This window comes from Galeopterus variegatus, unplaced genomic scaffold (genome assembly GCF_000696425.1).
Source record: "Galeopterus variegatus unplaced genomic scaffold, G_variegatus-3.0.2 Scaffold143, whole genome shotgun sequence".
NCBI lineage: Eukaryota > Metazoa > Chordata > Mammalia > Dermoptera > Cynocephalidae > Galeopterus > Galeopterus variegatus.
In genome coordinates this window covers 21,001-41,558 of record NW_007726254.1, presented here as the reverse complement: position 1 = coordinate 41,558, position 20,558 = coordinate 21,001, and positions in this window count along the sequence as shown.

Here is a 20,558-nt window from a genome sequence, read left to right as displayed (position 1 = left end):
TTTGCCCATTTTTAAATTGGATTATTTGGGTTTTTTTACTGTGAAGTTGTTTGAATTCCTTTTATATTTTGGATATTAATCCTTTCTTGGATGTGTAATTTGCAAATATTTTCTCCCATTCAGAAGATTGTCTTTCTGCTCTGCTGATTGTTCCCTTTGCTGTACAGAAGCTTTTTATTTGGAAGTAATCCCATTTGTTTATCTTTTCTTTTGTTGCTTGTGCTTCTGGGGTCTCTCTCTTTTTTTTCTTTTAAAGATGACCGGTAAGGGGATCTTTACCCTTGACTTGGTGTTGTCAGCACCACGCTCACCCAGTGAGCTGACCAACCATCCCTATATGGGATCCGAACCCGGGGCCTTGGTGCTATCAGCACCGCACTCTCCCGAGTGAGCCACGAGCCGGCCCGTCTGGGGTCTTATTCATAAAGTCTTTGCCCAGTCCTACTTCCTGGAGTGCTTCCCCTGTTTTCTTTTAGTAGTTTTATGGTTTGGGGCCTTATACTTAAGTATTTAATCCATTTTGAGTTGATTTTGGTGTATGGCAAGAGGTGCAGGTCTAGATTCATTCTTTACATATGGATGTCCAGTTTTCCCAGCATCATTATTAAAGAGGCAGGCTTTTCCCCAATGTATGTTCTTGTTGCTTTTGTCAAAGATCAGTTGGCTGTAAGTACGTGAGTTGATTTCCAGGTTCCCTATTCTGCTCCATTGGTCTGAATGTCTGTTTTTATGCCATTACCATGCTATTTTGGTCACAATAGCTCTGTAGTATAATTTGAAGTCAGTTAGTGTTATGTCTCCAGCTTTATTTATTTATTTATTTATTTTCTTGCTCAGAATTGCTTTGGTTATTTGTGGTCTTTTGTTGTTCCATCTGAATGTTAGGGTTGTTCTTTCTGCTTCTGTGAAGAATGTCATTGGTATTTTGATGGGGATTACATTGAATCTGTAGGTAGCTTTGGGTAGTATTGACATTTTCACAATGTTAATTCTTCCAATTCAAGAGCAAGTCTTCCCACATTTTATGTCTTCTTTAATTTCTTTCAGTAGTGTTTTGTAGGTCTTGTTGTAGAGATCTTTCACCTCCTTGGTTAAATTGATTTGTAGGTATTTTCTTTCTTTCTTTCTTTTTTTATGGTTATTGTAAATGGGGTTGCGTTCTTGATTTCCTTTGCTGCTAGTTCACTACTGGATTATAAAAACCCTACTAAGTTTTGGGTGTTGACTTTGAATCCTGCAGCATTGCTGACATTGTTTATCAGCTCTAAGAGTTTTTTTGTAGAGTCTTCAAGCTTTTCTATATGTAGGATCGTGTCATCTGCTAACAGGGACAGTTTGACATCGTCTTTTCTAATCTGGATGCCCTTTATTTCTTTCTCTGGCTTCATTGCTCAGGCTAGTACTTCCAGTAATATGTTAAGTAGGACTGGTGAGAGTGGGCATCCTTGTCTTTCTCCTTTCTTTAAGGGAAAAGCTGAAAAGTTTTCCACTTTCAGGATGAAATTGGTCGTGGGTTTATCGTATATGGCTTTTATTGTGTTGAGATAATTTCCTTCTATCCCTTATTTGCTGAGAGTCTTTATCATAAAGAGATGCTGAATTTTGTCAAATGCTTTTTCTGCATCTGTTGAGATAATCGTATCATTTTTGTCCTTGGTTTTGTTGATGTGATGTATGGCATTTATTGACTTGTGTATGTTGAACAATCTTTGCATCCCTGGGATGAATCTCACTTGATGATGGTGTATAATTTTTTTGATGTGTTGCCTGCCATATTCTATTTGCTAAATTTTTTTTTTTAGGATTTTTGCAACTGTTTTCATGAGATATATTGGTCTGTAGTTTTCCTTTTTTTGTAGTATCTTTGTCTGGTTTTGTTATCAAGGTTATGTCGGCCTCATAGAATGAGTTTGGGAGAGTGGCCTCTGTTTCTTTATTTTGGAATAGTTTGAAGAGAACTGGTATTAGTTCCTCTTTAAAGATTTGATAGAATTAAGTAGTAAGGCCAAATGGTCCTGAACTTTTCTTTGGGAGACTGCTGGTTACTGCTTCAATCTCATTACTTGTTATCAGTCTGGGTTTTCTATTTCTTCTTGGTTCAATCTTGGTAGTTTGTATGTGTCCAGAAATTTATCCTTTTCCTCCAGATTATCAAAATTTTTGGTGTACAGGTGTTTATAATAGTCTGTAATGACTCTGTATTTCTATGGTATCAGTTTTAATAATGTGATTATTATTTAATTATTTTATTTATAATTATAATTTTATTATTATTTAATCTCCTTTTTCATTTTTGTTATTTTTGGTCTTTGCTCTTCTTTATTTTTTTTTATTTTTTTGTTTGCCTAGCTAATGGTTTGTCTATTTCATTTATCTTCTCAAAAAACAAACTTTTGGTCTCAAAGATCTTTTGTATCATTTTTTGGGTGTCTATTTCATTTTGTTCTGCTCTGATCTTGACTATTTCTTTCCATCTACTACATTTAGTTTGTATTGATTGATTGTATTGTTCTTGTTTTTCTAGTTCTTTGTGGTGCAGCATTCAGTCATTTATTTGAAATCTTTCTATTCTTTTAATGTAAATATTTATTGCAATAAACTTCCCTCTTAGTACTTCTTTTGCAGTATACCAGGTTTTGGTATGACATGTCTTTATTTTCATTAGTTTCAATAAATTTCACAATTACCCGTTTAATTTTTTCTTAGACCCATCGGTCATTCAGGAGCCTGTTGTTAATTTCCATGTATTTTTATAGTTTCCAGTGTTTTGCTTGTTACTGATTTCCAGTTTTAATCCATTTGTGGTCTGAAAAGATACTTGAAATGATAGTTCTGTTTTTTTTTTTTAAATTTGCTAACACTTGATTTTTAATCTGACATGTGGTCTGTCCTGGAGAATGCTCCATGTGCTGATAAGAAGATTTTTTAAGTTTGCTGAGACTTGATTTTTAATCTGACATGTGGTCTGTCCTGGAGAATGCTCCATGTGCTGATAAGAAGAATGTATATTCCAGAGTTGTTGGCTGAACTGTTCTATAGAGATCTGCCAGGTGCAATTTATCTAAGGTGTATTTTAAATCCTGTTTTTCTCTTTTGATTTGTTGCCTAGATGATCTGTCCAGTGCTGAGAGGGGGGTGTTCAGTTCCCCCACTGCTATTGTGTTGGTTTCTATCTTTTTCTTTAGGTCTAATAGTGTTTATTATATACATCTGGGTGCTCCAGTGTTGGGTGCATACATAGTTATGATGTAATATCTTCTTCTTGGATTGAAACTTTTATCATAATATTGTGGCCTTCTTTGTCTCTTTTTATGGTTTTTAGTTTAAGGTCTATTTTATTCAATATTAGAAAAGATACTACTGCTCATTTTTGGTTTCCATTTGCATAGCATATTAGTCCATTTTTTGTTTTGCTATAACAGAATACCTGAGACTGGGTAATTTATAAAGAAAAGAGGTTTATTTGGCTCACAATTCTGGGACAGCTACATCTGGCATGGGCCTCAGGATGGTGCTTCTACTTATGGCAGAAAGTGGCACACAGCTGGCAGGTGCAAGCAGATCACATGGTGAGAGGAAGAAAGAAAGAGGGAGGGGAGGTGCAAGTGTATTTTTAAACAACTAGTTCTCATGCGAACTAATATAGCATGAGCTCACTCACTAACCCCATCCCCCAGGGAGAGCATTAATCCATTCATGAGGTATCCACCCCATGACTCAAAAAGCTCCCAACACTCCCACACTGGGGATCAGATATCCATATGAGTTTTTGAGGGGACAAGAATCCAGACTCTATCACATGGTATATCTTTTTCCATACTTTCACTCTTAGTCTGTATGTGTCTTTGCAGGTGAGGTGAGTCTCTTGTAGACAGCATATAGTTGGCTCTAGTTTTTTAATACAATCAGTCAGTCTGTGTTTTTTGAATGGGGAGGTTAATCTATTTACATTCAGGGTCATTATTGAAAGGCTTTGTCTTACTCCTAGCATTTTATTGCTTTACGTTTAGATGTTTTAAATATCTTTTGTTCCTTTCATCCCTTTTATTATTCATATTCAATGTTTATTGGCTTTTTGAGGTGGTAAGATTTAGTTTCTTTCTCTTTCTCATTTGCATAGTTGTTTTACAGTGGGATTTGTTCTTTCCTGTGAAATGTGATAGTGATCATCATTGTTCAGATTCCAGATGCCAGACTCCCTTGAGAATTTCTTGCAGGACTGGTCATGTGGTGGTGAACTGCAGCTTTTGTTTGTCTGAGAAATACACCATTTCTTCATCATTTCTGAAGGATAGCCTTGCTGGGTATAGTATTCTTGGCTGACAATTTTTTAAATTTTAGTGTTTTGAATATGTCATCCTATTTTCTTCTGGCCTGTAGAGTTTCTGTTGAGAAGTCTGCTGTTAGTCTAATGGGGATTCCTTATAGGTGACTTGATTCTTTTGTCTTGCTGCTTTTAAAATGATCTCCTTGTCTTTGAGCTTTGCCAGTTTGAGTGTAATGTGTCTTGGAGAGGATCTTTTTGCATTGAATCTGTTTCGGGATCTTTGAGTCTCCTGGATGTGAAGATCCATGTGTCTCCCTATACCTGGGAAGTTTTCTGTTATTATTTCATTGAATGGGTTTTCAGTGCCTTTTCTTTTCTCCTCCCCTTTTGGAATACCTGTGATTTGGATATTTGTATGCTTAAGGTTGTCTGCTAGCTTTCTTAGATTTTCTTCATTTTTAAAAATCTTTTGTTCTGGGTTGTTGGCTGCTGCTGTGGTGGTGAGCCATTCTCGTAGCAGCAGTAGCTGTGGCAGTGGCTGTGGTGGACCACCTACACAGAAGTGTTGTTTGTTGTGCTCTCTTGTCTTCTGCATGGGCAGTGGGCGGCTACCCAGGGCTTTCACCTGTAATTAAGGTTAACATAATTAGCTGCACATGTTGGTACAGGTGGCCAGGCCAACTTATCACCATACCACTACTTAATCTTTCCTTCTTCAGTCAGCAGGTTGTCCCTATCTGTTATTCTAATTTCCTTTCCCCAAGTTACTGTATAACTTTATAGGAAGGGCCTAAGATGGACTCAATTATGCTCACAGTCCCACACTTATAAATAACAGACATTTATTTCTTTTTTTCTTTTTTTTTTTTTTTTTGTCTTTTTTCCATGTCCGGCAACGGATCGCAACCCTCAGTGTCGCCCCCGTACCAGACCAGGACCGGCAACGGGATCGCAACCCTCAGTGTTGCCCCCACGCCTCGCTCAGCCAGTGAGCGGGAACCGGTCTGTATGTGGGATCCGAACCCTTGGCGGGAGCGCTGCCGCGCTTCCCAAGCGGCGCACTAGCGCAGTGCGCCACCGGGCCGGCCCTACAGACATTTATTTCTGATCGTCCTGGAAGCTAGGAAGTCCAAGATTAAGGGCCCAGCAGATTTGGTGTCTGGTGAAGGCCCACGTCCTGGTTCGTGGATGGCTGTCTTTTTGCTGTAACCTCACATGGGAGAACAGGCAAAGGATCTCTCTTGGCTCCTTTATAAAGGCACTAATGCCATTCATGAGGAATCTGCCCTCATGACGTAATCACTACCAAAAGGTACCACCTCTCAATACCATCACCCTAGGTGTTAGGATTTCAACATATAAACTTTGGGAGAACATTAACATTCAGCACTTTGCTTCCTGAAAATTTATGTACTTTTTACATGCAAAATACATCCATTCTTTTCTAGTAGCTTCCAAAGTCTTACCATGTTTCAGCATCAGCTTAAAGGTATAAGTCCAGAGACATGATGGCCACTGCCTCAGTTGCCTCACACCCCACTGCCACCACTGCCACTGCCGCTGTCTTGTTCACAACCTACCTGGCCTGCCTGTGCCTCCCTCTGCTGGCCCATGGGCTCTCCATCCACCATAGGACAGTCCTAATTTCTAGCTGCCAAAGCTCTGTACACTGGAGTTATGCTGTATCCTGTCTTCTAGGAGATCTGTGCCTTAGGGTACCAGGACTGTCTGCAGAGGAAAGATCTTCACATGGTTCTCTTGACCACCAGGTGCCAAGGCAGCAGCTCTGACTGGAAGCCCCCACAGCATCCTGGCCAGGTGAGTCTCCAACACAAAGAGGCCCAAACCACTGACCCCAGACCCCCAGGCAGCAACAGGCAGCTGAGCATCGCAAAACTCTCTGCCACTGCTGCAGACAACAGGGTGGAACAAGTGGACCATGGATGTCTTTGCCACAATGATATATGAAAATGTAGAAATATGAAAAAACCAAGAAAGCATGACACCACTAAAGGAATATAATAACTCTCAAGTTCTAGATCCTGTAGAACAGGAAGTCCTTGAAATGACTGACAAAGAATTTCAAGCAACAATTCTAAGTAAACTAAATGAGATGCAGGAAGACTCAGACAACATAATGAAATGAGAAAAAGTATACAGGACCTGTAATAGGAAATGTAAAAAGAAATCAATGCCCTGAAAAAGAATGTAGTAGAGCTTGTGGAGCTGAAGGATACATTCAACAAAATAAAAAACACAACAGAGAGCTTAACCAGGAGGCTAGAACAAGCAGAAAAGAGATTTTTCTGAACTTGACGATAGCCTGTTCAAAATAACACAGGTGGACAAATAAAAATAATAAGAAAAGGAAAAGAAAAAGAAAAATTGAAGAAAATTTAAGGAGATAACAGACATTCTTAACCACTTGAATACCTGAATCATGAGTATTCCAGAATGGAAGGAAAAAGGAAGTGGCATTGACAACATATTCAATAAAATAATAGCAGAAAACTTCCCAAGTATAGGGAGAGATACAGATCGTCAAATTCAGGAGTCTCAAAGATCCCCAAATATATTCAACCCCAAAAGATCCTCTCCAAGACATGTTATAGTCAAACTGGAAAAACTCAAAGACAAAAAGAAAATCTTAAAAGCTGCTAGAGAGGTGTCAAATCGCCTATGAGGGAGCCCCAGTCAGACTACATAAGTCTTTTCATCAGAAACCCTAAAATCCAGAAGAGAATGGGATGATATATTCAAAATACTAAAAGACAAAAATGCCAGCCAATAAAACTTTACCCAGAAAGGCTATCCTTCTGAAATGAAAGTCAAATCACATATTTTCCAGGCAAACAAAAACTGTGGAAGTTTACTACCACATGACCAGACTTACAAGAAATTCCCAAGGAGATACTGGATCTGGTACATGAAAAACAACCATCACTACCATAAATACTCAAGAAAGAACAAAACCCACCAGTAAAATAAAAATGCTTACAATGAAGTGAGAAAAAAACTTTATTTACCATCCCAAGAAAGCAACAAACATTGAAGACAAAGAGTAAGTCGGAAAGAAAGGAATGAAAGATATTTAAAACATCCAAACAAAAAGCAATAAAAGGCCACAAGTAAATCAACACCTTTCAATAATAGCTCTTAATGTAAAAGGATTGAATACCCAACTCAGAAGACACAGACTGGCTGATTGGATTAAAAAGATGGACCCAACAATATGCTGCATTCAAGACTCTCACCCCACATGTAAAGACACGTATAGACTAAGAGTGAAAGGATGAAAAACGATATACCTTGCAAATAGAAATGAAAAACAAGCTGGAATAGCTATTCTTATATCAGATAAAATAGACTTTAAACCAAAACCATGAAAAATAAAAGAGGACACTATATAATGATAAAATGGTAGATAAATGATATGTATTCAACAAGAAGACAACAAACATGAATATATACGAACCCAACATCAGAACAGCCAGATTTATAATGTAAACACTATTAGACTTAAAGAAAGAGATAGACACTAATACCATAATACTAGGAGACCTGAACAACCCATTCTCAAGATTGGACAGATCATCTAGGCAAACCATCAAAAGAGAAACACAAAATCTAAACTTTAGACCAATTGGACTTGGCAGATATCTACAGAATATTTCATCCAACAACCTCAGAATATACATTCTTTCATCAGCACATTGAATATGCTCCAGGATAGATTACATGTTAGGTCTTAAGCCAAGTCTCAATAAATTCAAAAAGATTGGAATTATTCCATGTATTTTTTCAGACCACAATGGATTAATACTAGAAGTCAATAACAAATGAAACTCTGGAAACTATACAAATACATGGAAATTAAACAACATTCTACTGAGTGACATATGGGTCCAAAAAGAAATTAAACAGGAATCAAAAAATTTATTGAGGGCTGACCCAATGGCACACTCAGGAGAGTGCAGCACTGGGAGCAAAGCGATGCTCCTGCTGTGGGTTTGGATCCTATGTAGGAATGGCCAGTGTACTCACTGGCTGAGCGCGGTGCAGGCGACACCACACCAAGAGTTGTGATTCCCTTACTGATCACGAAAAAGACAAAAAAAAAAATTATTGAAACTAATGAAAACAATGACACATCATACCAAAACCTATGGGATACTGCAAAAGCAGTACTGAGAGGGAAATTTATTGCATTAAATGCTTATGCTAGAAGAATGGAAAGATGGCAAGTAAATGACCTAACACTTCACCTTAAAGAATTAGAAAGAAAAAGAACAATCCATACCCAAAGTTAGTAGATGTAAAGAAATGATTAAGATCTGAGCAGAACTAAATGAAATAGAGCCCCCCCAAAATGATACAACAGATCAATGAAACAAAAAGTTGGTTTTTTAAAAAGATAAATAAAATTGACAAACCATTAGCAAGGCTAACTAAAAAAAGAGAGAAGACACAAATAACAAAAATTAGAAATGAAAAAGGTGATATTACAACCAATAACTCAGAAGTATAAGGAATCATTAGAGACTATATAAGCAACTATACACCAACAAATTTGAAAATCTGAAGGAAATAGGTACATGTTTGGACACACACAAACTACCAAGACTGAGCCAAGAAGACATAGAAAATCTGAACCAACCAATAACAATCAAAGAGACTGAAGCTTTTATCACAGTCTCCCAACAAAGAAAAGCACAGGACTGGATGACTTCACTGCAGAATTCTACCACACCTTTAAAGAAGAATTAATACTAATTCTCTACAAACTGTTCCAAAAAGTTGAAACAGAGGCCATTCTCCCAAATTTTTTCAATGAGGCAAACATCACACTGTTACCAAAACCAGATAAAAATACAACAAAAAAGAAAACTACAGACCACACCTTTGATGAATAAAGATGTAAAAATCCTCAATAAAATACTAGCTATTAGAATACAACAACACTTACATAAAATTATACACCATGAACAAGTGGGATTCATCAAAGGGATGCAAGGTTGGTTCAACATATGTAAATCAATAAATGTGATACACCACATCAACAAAATCAAAGAAAGAACATTTGATCGCTGAAAAAGCATTAGACAAAATTCAACATTTGTTCATGATCAAGACTCTGTATAAATTTGGTATTGAAGGAAAGTATCTCAACAAAATTAAAGCCATATATGACAAACCCACTGCCAGTATCATCCTGAATGTGGAAAAGTTGAAAGCTTTTCCCTTAAGAACAGGAACAAGACAAGAATGTCCACTCTCCACTCCTATTCAACATAGTGTTGAAAGTACTAGCCAGGGCAGTCAGGGAAGAGAAAGAAATAAAGGGCATCCAGATTGGAAAATATTAAATCAAACCGTCTCTGTTTGCAGATGATATGATGCTACATATGGAACAGCTTAAAGACTCTACACAGACCACTGGAGCTCAGGGGAAGAGGAAGAGAGACCTACAAAGTGCATGAAGGTGGGAGAAACCATGATGAGAAAATGAAAAAACTGCTCTGAGCATTTCCAGCCATGGCTGCTTTAATGCTGGAGTTGCTGAGTGCATGGAGCAGGAGCTGGCAGAAGTTGCAGCTGAGAACTTCAGATGGAGTTGCTCAGAGGTGTCAAGGGAGAAGAGGACCTTGGTTGCCCCCAGGACAGCAAGACCATTAATAGGGTTCCCGTGGGCTCACGTAGGAGCAAGGAGCCAGGATAGCTGAAAAGGGAGAGCCATTCAGAGGCCAGCGAGTCAACGCAAGTGAACGGCACAGGGTCAATCCCATGGGAAGTGTTTGGAGCATGGGTGGTGGAGGAGACAGTCCCACCAGGAGAACACTGGGACACAGCAAGGACAGCTGTTCTGTCCCCCAGTCAGCAAAGGACCACTCAGAGGAGACTGGTCAGGAATGCAGAATTGCATGGGGTGCAGTTTGATGAGAAAACTCAGGCCCAGATCAGAGTTTCTACTCAACCCATCTGCACCAAGTCTCTGGCGAGCTGTAAGTACCTATAAGGTCAACCATTAAACCTTGAGCTGCACAAAAAGCCCTCCCTGGGAAACAGCAGCAAAGCAGCAATGTAGCTCAACCACACAGCACAAGTACTGGTTTCCAAAGGAAGTTCCCCTGTGTTAGAAGTAAGCAAAGGTCAAAAAATTACTTCCAGCCTAGGCACACCACCAGTGCCTTCGGGCCAGAAGGGGACATGAGGCATGGAGCAAGGGACAGGATCCCCACCAACAACCACTGATACCATCAGTGCCTCAGGGCCCACCCAGAGACCCAATGCATGGAGAAGAGGACTGGGCCCCCTCTCCACAACCAGTAACATGGGGCCTGCACGGGGATCCAAGACATGGAGAAGGAGATTGGATCCCCTTCCCACAACCAGGCACACTGCACCAGCTCCTTCGGCCCACCTGGGGACCTAAGGCATGGAGCCAGGTACTGGATCCCCCCATCCCACAACCAGGCACACCACCAGCACCAAGGAGCATGCCAAAAACATCACCTCCATGTGGGTGGCCCACCACAGCCACCACAATAACCATTGCTACTGCAAAAGCGGCTAGACACCACAACCACCATGCAGATGGTCTGCCAGCCGCTGGAGTGCATTGAAACAAGGAAAGGCACCAGCAGAGATAAAGAAGAGAGTGTCTCTCTCAATGAAGCCCATTTCAGAGTGACAGAATCATCTGCTCTATGATAATATTGGCGGACCTGATCACACTTCTCAGCATTGGACAGATCATCTAGGCAGCAAATCAACAGAGTAACCATTATTCTTTCAGAAGGAGAGAAGAAATCTAGGGTAATTAGAGGGGGGAGGGGGAGGGGAATGGGCAAGGGATGAGACTGGACAAGGGGCATAAAGAATAAGTAGGATTTGTAACAATATATATGCTAGTAATGTTGATTTGATCAACATATCTCAATGTTGAAACCCAACAATATGTATTATCAATTTTGATTCAATAAAAATTAAAAAAATAATAAAATAATAAAACATCAAAGTGGTAAAAAAAAAAATAAAAATAAAAAATAAAGACTCCACACAGAAACTCTTAGCATTAATAAATGATATCAGGAGAGTTGCAGAAAACAAATTCAAAATGCAGAAATCAGTAGCATTTCTATATGCCAACAATGAACTAACAGAAAAAGAAAGCTTGCCTATTTACAATAGTCACCAAAAAAAATAAAATATGTAAGTATAAATTTAAACAAGGATGTGAAAAATCTCTACAACAAGAACTACAAACTACTGTTGAGAGAAACTAAAGAAGACACCAGAATATGTGAAGATATCCCATGCCCTTGGATTATAAGAATTAACATTGAGAAGGTGTCCATACTACCCAAAGTGATGTACAGATTCAATGCAATCCCTTTCAAAATTCCAATGACATTTTTCTTAGAATTGGAAAAAACAATCCTAACATTTATATGGAATAACAAAATACCATGAATAGCCAAAACAATCCTGAGCAAAAAAAAATAAAGCCAGAGGCATAATATTACCTGACTTTAAACTATACTACGAAACTATAGTAACAAATACAGCCTGGTATTGGCATAAAAACAGACACACAGACCCATGGAACAGAATAGAGAATCCAGAAATCAATCCATGCACCTACAGCCATCTGATCTTTGACTAAGGCACCAAGACTACACACTGGGGAAGTGACCGCCTTTTCAGTAAATGGTACTGGGAAAATTGGACATTCATATGTAGGAGAATGAAACTAGACCCATACCTCTTACCATATACCAAATCAACTCAATATGGATTAAAGAAATATGTATCCTGAAACAATAAAACTCCTTAAAGAACACGCAAGGGAAACACTCCAGGAAGTAGGATTGGGTACATAATTTATGAATACAACCCCAAATGCTCAGGCAACTAAAGGAAAAATAAACAAATAGGATTATATCAAACTAAAAAGCTTCTGCCCAGCAAAAAGAAACAATTAACAGAGCAAAAATACTACCAACACAGTGGGAGAAAATATTTGCAAAATATACATCTGACAAAGTATTAATATCCAGAATATACAAGGATCTCAAACAACTTAACAGCAAAAAAACCCCAAGTAACACTATTTTAAAATGGGTAAAGGAGCTGAATTGGCATTTCTGAAAGGAAGATATAAGAATGGCCAACAGACACTTAAAAAAATGCTCAACATCACTTAGCTTTCAGGAAATGCAAATCAAAACCACTTTGAGATACCATCTCACTCCATTTAAGATGGCCAATATCAAAATGACTTGGAATGATAAATGCTGGTGAGGATGTGGAGAAAAGGAACCCTCTTACAATGTTGGTGGGACTGCAAAATGGTGCAGCCTTTGTGGAAAATGGTATGGAGTTTCCTCAAACAATTACAGATAGATATACCATATAATCCAGCTATTCCACTTCTGGGTATATTCCCAGAGGAATGGAAATCATCATGTCAAAGGGATACCTGTACTCCCATTTTACTGCAGCGCTGTTTACAATANATACCATATAATCCAGCTATTCCACTTCTGGGTATATTCCCAGAGGAGTGGAAATCATCATGTCAAAGGGATACCTGTACTCCCATTTTACTGCAGCGCTGTTTACAATAGTCAAGAGTTGGAACCAGCAGAAATCCCATCATCAGATGAATGGATGAGGAAACTGTGGTATATCTGCACAATGCAATGCTACTCTACTATAAAAAATGAAATACTACTATGTGCAGCAACATGGATGGACTTAGAGAAAATTATATTAAGTGAAATAAGCCAGGCACAGAAAGAGAAATATTGTATGTTCTCACTTATTTGTGGGAGCTAATAAAAATAAATAAATAAATATAGAAACAAATAAATGGGGGAGGGGGGAAGAAGATACAGCAATCATAATTCCTTGAAATTGTTAAGACAATTGAACAGATATGGTATTGATGGGGGGAAGGGGGAGAGGAAGGGAAGAAAAGGAAGAATTGGTAAAGGGACATGAAAACCAACTACATTATATATTGGTAAATTTGAAAAAATAAAATTCTATATCAAGGAAAAAATATAAAAGTATATGTCCAAAATCATCTAAATATCCTCTAAATCAGATATGAGTGAAACTCAAGGTAGGATTCATCCTAGGCAAGATTTTCTCAGCTTTGAACCTGTGATATTAAGGAAACTATGTGCTTCCAAACTATAATGACAGGACAAGCATAGGTTAGAGATTCTAATTCTGAAAGGGAGATGTATGAGAGAAGAAAGGAGTGACAGGTTCTAAATACAATGGGGTAAATTCTGTTAGGCCTTAAGCCTTGAGAATAATCCACTTTGGTTCAATATTCTACCCTCCAGGCCCACTGGGGCAGAGGTCCATCTTCAAGAACCACTGGAGCATGGGACCTATCTTCTGGACACACTGGGGTTGCAGTCCTGCCCCCATAGCCTTTCCAGGCAAGGATTAGGCCTCCAAGGTATTTTGTAACCCTGTCTATGACTTTGAGTGTAGCCTAAGGTGGCTCTGTGCCTGGTTCCCAAACCTGTGGCTCTTTTAGGCTAGAATAGTGCACTGGTAGCTTTACTGGTCTGGGGTCATAGAGACAGCCCCACCCCACTAGTCTGCTGTACATTACCAAAAGGAGGGCTCTCTGTAGTAGCTTCATGATTGCTGGCTCTCTTGCACTCCAGGAGTGGCAGCCCTGATGATTTCTGAATTGCCTTCAGTCATTCTTCCTTTGTCTTGGGCAATAAGTCCTGGCTTCTGTTTAGATTATTGACTAATGTTCTTATTAGATGGTCACTGGGCCATACCCTTTATGTTGTATTCTGAATAGGCTCTCTCAGTGTTTTCAATATGTATAGGCTAAGAATGTTCCAAATTAAGTCCTGCTTCCTTTTTGATTAACAATTCTGTCTTTGAGTAATTTGTCTCTTTTCACATTTTACTGTTAAGTAGTCAGGGGAAATCAGGCTGCTGATCCTTCAACATTGGACTTTTATTTGGACTTCAGCCAAATATCAACTTTTATTGCTCACAAGCTCTACATTCCTCAAAACACTGACATGAACNAAAGGAAGAATTGGTAAAGGGACATGAAAACCAACTACATTATATATTGGTAAATTTGAAAAAATAAAATTCTATATCAAGGAAAAAATATAAAAGTATATGTCCAAAATCATCTAAATATCCTCTAAATCAGATATGAGTGAAACTCAAGGTAGGATTCATCCTAGGCAAGATTTTCTCAGCTTTGAACCTGTGATATTAAGGAAACTATGTGCTTCCAAACTATAATGACAGGACAAGCATAGGTTAGAGATTCTAATTCTGAAAGGGAGATGTATGAGAGAAGAAAGGAGTGACAGGTTCTAAATACAATGGGGTAAATTCTGTTAGGCCTTAAGCCTTGAGAATAATCCACTTTGGTTCAATATTCTACCCTCCAGGCCCACTGGGGCAGAGGTCCATCTTCAAGAACCACTGGAGCATGGGACCTATCTTCTGGACACACTGGGGTTGCAGTCCTGCCCCCATAGCCTTTCCAGGCAAGGATTAGGCCTCCAAGGTATTTTGTAACCCTGTCTATGACTTTGAGTGTAGCCTAAGGTGGCTCTGTGCCTGGTTCCCAAACCTGTGGCTCTTTTAGGCTAGAATAGTGCACTGGTAGCTTTACTGGTCTGGGGTCATAGAGACAGCCCCACCCCACTAGTCTGCTGTACATTACCAAAAGGAGGGCTCTCTGTAGTAGCTTCATGATTGCTGGCTCTCTTGCACTCCAGGAGTGGCAGCCCTGATGATTTCTGAATTGCCTTCAGTCATTCTTCCTTTGTCTTGGGCAATAAGTCCTGGCTTCTGTTTAGATTATTGACTAATGTTCTTATTAGATGGTCACTGGGCCATACCCTTTATGTTGTATTCTGAATAGGCTCTCTCAGTGTTTTCAATATGTATAGGCTAAGAATGTTCCAAATTAAGTCCTGCTTCCTTTTTGATTAACAATTCTGTCTTTGAGTAATTTGTCTCTTTTCACATTTTACTGTTAAGTAGTCAGGGGAAATCAGGCTGCTGATCCTTCAACATTGGACTTTTATTTGGACTTTCACATTTTACTGTTAAGTAGTCAGGGGAAATCAGGCTGCTGATCCTTCAACATTGGACTTAGATACTGCCTCAGCCAAATATCAACTTTTATTGCTCACAAGCTCTACATTCCTCAAAACACTGACATGAACACAATTCAGTCACATTCTTTGCCACTTTATAACAAGGATGACCTTTCCTCCATTGCACAATAATAAGTTCCTCACTTTCCTCTGAGACCTCATGAGAATGGCCTTTGCTGTTCATATTTCTATCAACATTCTGTTCAATATTACTTAGGTGTTTTCTAAGAATATTGAGGCTTTCTCTATAGCTCTCTTCTTTACTTTCTGAGCTCTTGCAAGTATTGCCCTTAATGGTCCATTCATGGCAGTGTTGGCTTTTTCTAGCATGCACCTCCAAAATGTTTGTCTCCACCCATTACCCAGTTGAAAGGCTCCTTCTGCATTTTTAGGTGTTTGTTACAGAAGCACCCCATTTCTTGGTTCCAATTCTCTGTCTAGACTGTTTGGCTGCTATAACAAAATAACACAGATTGTGTGGCTTATAAACAACAGAAATTTACTTCTTAGAGTTATAGAGGCTGGGAAGCCAAGATCAAGGCTCCAGCAGATTTGGTGTCTGGTGAGGGCCCACTTTTTGGTTTGTGTATAGCTGTCTTTTTGCTGTAAACTCACAGGGCAGAAGGGGCAAAGGAGCTCTTTTGGGGACTGTTTTAAAAGGACACTAATCCCATTAATGAGGGATTTGCCCAAATGACCTAATCACCTCCCCAAAGCAGTACCTCCCAATACTATCACCTTGGGTGTTAGGATTTGAACATATAAATTTTGGGTGGACACAAACATTCAGTTCATAGCATTCTCTTTCCTGATTGACACATAGACATTGTGTTTTTGTTTTGGTCTTTTTCATTGTTCAGAATGCAGCTGAAACGGTCTGAGCCAGATTGTTGTTTCCTCTTTTATGCACTATACCTCTAAGTTGTTAAGCCTGGTGGAAGACTTCCACCATCATGGTCATCTATTAACATTACAGCTTTTCTAAACAGATTATCCTCAACTTGCTCATCATCTTATTCCCAGTTTAGCTAAAGAACCATTTTGTTGTCTTTAGCATGCTCTCAAATATCCTACTCAATCTGCGCTTTGACCATTGTGACATTATTTTTATCAATAAATGCTACTATTTTTGTGTTTATAAAGAAGGCAATTCATGAGGCTATCTACCACACTCTATTATCCAACAAATACAAACATTTAATGAGTTGCTTTTCTTCATTAGCAGTAACATCATCTGTAGGGGTTAGAATCATAACTTTATGTTTTAAGTGGTATTTTATACGACATGTTTAAAAATGTGGCTAGTCCTGGACTCCAGCTCTAAGTCTCAGTTTCCTGATATGTAAAACAAAGATAACAATTGTAATTTATTCTTGGGTTGTTAATATGGAATGATATAACTTATTTAAAGCACTAGCACAAGTGCCTGACATGTAGTAAGCTCACATTGTACTATTGTTTGTTATTATTATTGCTGGACACAGTATAAATATGCTGTTGCATTTGTAGGGAAATGATATAACTTATTTAAAGCACTAGCACAAGTGCCTGACATGTAGTAAGCTCACATTGTATTATTGTTTGTTATTATTATTGCTGGACACAGTATAAATATGCTGTTGCATTTGTAGGGATTTTTTTATCATTTTCTATTTATTTCTTAAGCTTATTAATATTATTTTTTTTAACGTTCTATGATGTTGCAGAGCAGTTGTGGAGGAGGGGGAGAGGAGAAGGCGGAAGGAAATAGGGTAGGAGAAGGAGAAAGGAGGAGAGGCAGGGTTGAGTCCTGTGGCAGCCCCCTCATTACTGCAGGAGAGACCAGGGGGCTTTCAGTGATGTCTTGGTCATTGCTGGGCTGGATGCAAATATCAGGGGGGTGTGGCTGAAGCCCTTAGCCCCCCAGCATCCTGGCTCCAGAGAGCCTGAGGCACTTCCTGCGGCTGCTCAGTGTTCATCACTGGGCCGGTTGCAGGTGTTGGGGGTCATGGTGGAGGCCCGCAGCCCTTCCTCCTCTCTAGCCTGGTAGCCCACAGAAATTGTGGTCCTTCTAGGTTTTATAGGTGTTCTTTGGTGATGTGAGACCTTTACTAGTTAATATCAAACTTTGTCTCTGATCTGTGGTTATTTTGTTTTTTCTTCCAGTTCTGTGTTGGATTATTTGCTGTTACCACAACTTAAACTCTGCACTGGAACTAATTTGTCGTCCTTTGCTTACTTCTAAAATGGGAGAACTTCCTGTGGGACCAGCCCTTGAACTCTGTGGTTGAGCTAAATTGTTGCTTTGCTGCTGATTCCCTAGGGAAGGCTATTTGTGCAGCTCAGGGTTTAATGTTTGACTTTATAGGTACTTCGGGCTCTTGTGAGATTCAGTGCCCCTGGGTTGTGTGGAGACTCTGGTCTGGGCCTGAGTCTTTTCAGCAAACTTCACCCCCTGCAGTTCTGTATTCCTCANTTATTGTTTGTTATTATTATTGCTGGACACAGTATAAATATGCTGTTGCATTTGTAGGGATTTTTTTTATCATTTTCTATTTATTTCTTAAGCTTATTAATATTATTTTTTTTAACGTTCTATGATGTTGCAGAGCAGTTGTGGAGGAGGGGGAGAGGAGAAGGCGGAAGGAAATAGGGTAGGAGAAGGAGAAAGGAGGAGAGGCAGGGTTGAGTCCTGTGGCAGCCCCCTCATTACTGCAGGAGAGACCAGGGGGCTTTTCAGTGATGTCTTGGTCATTGCTGGGCTGGATGCAAATATCAGGGGGGTGTGGCTGAAGCCCTTAGCCCCCCAGCATCCTGGCTCCAGAGAGCCTGAGGCACTTCCTGCGGCTGCTCAGTGTTCATCACTGGGCCGGTTGCAGGTGTTGGGGGTCATGGTGGAGGCCCGCAGCCCTTCCTCCTCTCTAGCCTGGTAGCCCACAGAAATTGTGGTCCTTCTAGGTTTTATAGGTGTTCTTTGGTGATGTGAGACCTTTACTAGTTAATATCAAACTTTGTCTCTGATCTGTGGTTATTTTGTTTTTTCTTCCAGTTCTGTGTTGGATTATTTGCTGTTACCACAACTTAAACTCTGCACTGGAACTAATTTGTCGTCCTTTGCTTACTTCTAAAATGGGAGAACTTCCTGTGGGACCAGCCCTTGAACTCTGTGGTTGAGCTAAATTGTTGCTTTGCTGCTGATTCCCTAGGGAAGGCTATTTGTGCAGCTCAGGGTTTAATGTTTGACTTTATAGGTACTTCGGGCTCTTGTGAGATTCAGTGCCCCTGGGTTGTGTGGAGACTCTGGTCTGGGCCTGAGTCTTTTCAGCAAACTTCACCCCCTGCAGTTCTGTATTCCTGACCAGTCTCCTCTGAGTGGTCCTACGCTGATTGGGGGGCAGATCAGCTGTCCTTGCTGTGCCCCAGTGTTCCCCCAGTGGGGCTGTCTCCACCACTGCCCATGTTCCAAATACTTCCCATCAAATAGGCCGTGTGCTGGTTCCTTGGGTGACTCACCAGCCTCTGTGTGGCTCCTTTTTCAGTTGTCTGTGGCCCTTCTCTCCTACATGGGTCCACGGGAACCTGTTAGTGGTCTTGCTGGCCTAGGGACCACCAAGGCCCTCTTCTCCCCTGCAGCCTCCAAGCAAGTTCATCCGCAGGGCACAGTTGCAGCTTTTGCCAGCTCCTACTCCGTGCACTCATCAGCTCCCTCTTTGAAGTGGCCAGAGCTCAAAATGGTTGGAAGGGCTTTTTCTTTCTCTCATCGTGGCTTCTCCACCTTCCTGCACTCTGTAGGCCTTGCCTCCTCTTCTCCTGAGCTCCAGCAGCCCCAGCTTAGCTGTTGTTGCTTTTTAATAGTTTTAAACTGGTTGATTTGAGGGAGAGAGTGACGCTGGGGACCATCTATTCTGCCATCTTTACCAGAAGCCCTCATTTGTTGGGATTTCTGTATGATGTAAAACTATTTGTGACCCCCTCATGCAAATGGTAAAGGGTTGAGATGATGCATTTTTTTTTAATGAAACGTATAAGACCCTGCCTTTTCCTTCAGCCAGGAATCTCTGACAATTAGCTCCCAAAGGAAGACGTTTAAGATTTAAAGCAATAACATATGTAGTGGCTTCTCTCTCATTTTTGACTCAATAGCTTGGATCCACCTAAAAAAATTTAATTTTTGTTAAATAATGTGTAGGTACTTATCTTCTATTCATCACTTTGTTTTGTATTCAGGCAAAGCAACTTGGTATGTGGTCTGTGCATGCTTGTATGCCTCTGCGATTGCAGCTTTTCAGAGCTGAGCTTTGTCTCTGTGTATATGCAGAATTACCAAGAGATTTATCATGAGAAAATGCTGATTGGAAATACCTGCATCCCCTAAACAAAATATTTGTCAGGAAGATCATTGTAGGCGCTGGGATAGGAGTAAAGAAAGCACAGAATTCAGTTTTGTAGTTAACGATATGATCTACACAATCTCTAGCACTTCTCATAATATCTACAGTGTGAGGAATGGCAAATACAATTAACACCTACCTACCATTTGATGTATTCTGCAAAGAATCTCGCTAGCAGAATAAAGTCCACAAATGTTCACATATTTGTTGGTATTCCCACTGTGCCTTACACATGTTGTCCTTTATTTAAACAAAAGTAGTATATGAAGCCATTCATTATTTTACTCATCCAACTGTCGAAATATTGAATAGCTATTATACTCACTTAGAATGGTGTCCATAATATGTATGAAGGTTACAAAAAGTTTTTAAAAAGTACATATGCATGCTATAGCTGTGTCCAAGTATATACATATGTAGAAAGAGGACAAGCTGGGAAGACTATGTAGTACATGATTACCCCTGGTGGATAGAATTTTGATGAACAAGGTGGTGAGAATATTCACTTCCTCTATTATGTAATTAAACTAGCGATACGTCTGATTTATATTTTTGCAAGTTTAAGTACAGTGTAGTGAATGTGGGGTAGAAGATGAGAGTGAAATCAGCAAGAGCAAGAAGGAAGAATCTCAATGAAATGTGATACAGGCTTGCACCAGAGTGAGACGAAGTGAGACTGGAGACGACACAATGGATTTGGAGTACATTTGGCATGTGGCAGCAATGGGACTTACTGATGGGGCAGGCTGA